Source organism: Arachis duranensis, chromosome 10 (genome assembly GCF_000817695.3).
Source record: "Arachis duranensis cultivar V14167 chromosome 10, aradu.V14167.gnm2.J7QH, whole genome shotgun sequence".
In the NCBI taxonomy this organism is placed as follows: Eukaryota; Viridiplantae; Streptophyta; class Magnoliopsida; order Fabales; family Fabaceae; genus Arachis; species Arachis duranensis.
Window position 1 is genome coordinate 92,185,339 of NC_029781.3, and position 1,308 is coordinate 92,186,646.

A 1,308-nucleotide genomic window follows, 5' to 3' on the forward strand; every position below is an offset into this window, starting at 1 on the left:
TGACTATTCTTATGTGAAATTTAAGTATTGTAAACCTTAATATTTTGTGTTATTAGTCATTATAAGACTATAAGTTAATGTTTTATATTTAGAATGCATAAGACTTTAGACTAATACATAAGATTGTGTTATTTGTATTGATTTAAATATTTGGTATTATTAGACAATATTAGTATTGATTGTAGTTATGTTTTAGTATTGATTGTGGTTATGCTTTAATTTTGAAGAAGGGTTGATTCTTGTTATATTTTTCTAAGTTGAATTTTACCATGTTAACTAATGGTTGGAGTCTTGGAAATTTGGATATTTTTATATGCTAGCTTACAAGAAGGTATTAACGTAATGTAATGTTAATGGCCCGGTTTTCACCCGGTATAATTGTGGCCCGGAAGTGTATTGGTTTCATCGGGTCTAGGGCCGGGTTTGAGTCTAATAAATAGACCCGATGTATATTTCGGGTCGGGTCTGGGTCACATCAAACCTGGCTTCACTCGACCCATGTGCACTCCTAGTTGGGCCATTCAAAAATGAACAATATAAGATGACTAGAATTTATTATTTTTGGTTATTAATTAGTTATTGATATTTAAAAATATAAAATAAAATGTTATTAAATTATTAGATTAAATAAATTAAATTGATAATTAAATAATAATAAAAATAATAAATTTTAATGATTCTTAACATTTTTTGTCAAAAGTCTTTTTAATAATATGGTAAAAAAAATTGATGTATTAAAAAAATTTATTCATTCAATCAGATTTAGATTTATGTATATATTTATATTTGTGGATCGGATGTCGGTTGTTTTAACCAAATTTCCAAAGCAATTTTGGGGTCATTGAAATTGCTTTGAGAGTATGGTGTTAGATATTATTTTTATTTATGTATTCTTTATTATATCATCGGTTGGTAGTAAAATTTTGAAGCCAACAACACTTGGTGGGACTTTGGCTGCTTGGCATAGAAGCCAAGTCCCCCATAGATTGGGAATCCAATGCCATTTACATGGGAGGCTTAACTATTAAGTACCTTCAATATTGAAATTTTAATAAATGCTAGCTGTTATTAATGTTGGAACTTGGAAATGATACTTTTATACATATAAAGGTGTAATTATTTTGTTAATTTTTATAATTTATCACATTTTTAATTAGATTTTTACAGTTTAAAAATTTATAATTAGATTTTTTTAATTGTTATTTTTAAAAAAAATACAACAATATTAGAATATTAATTTTTAGGATATTTCATAATTCATTCTACGTCAAATACTAAAACGAATATTTCAATAACAAATTATATTAT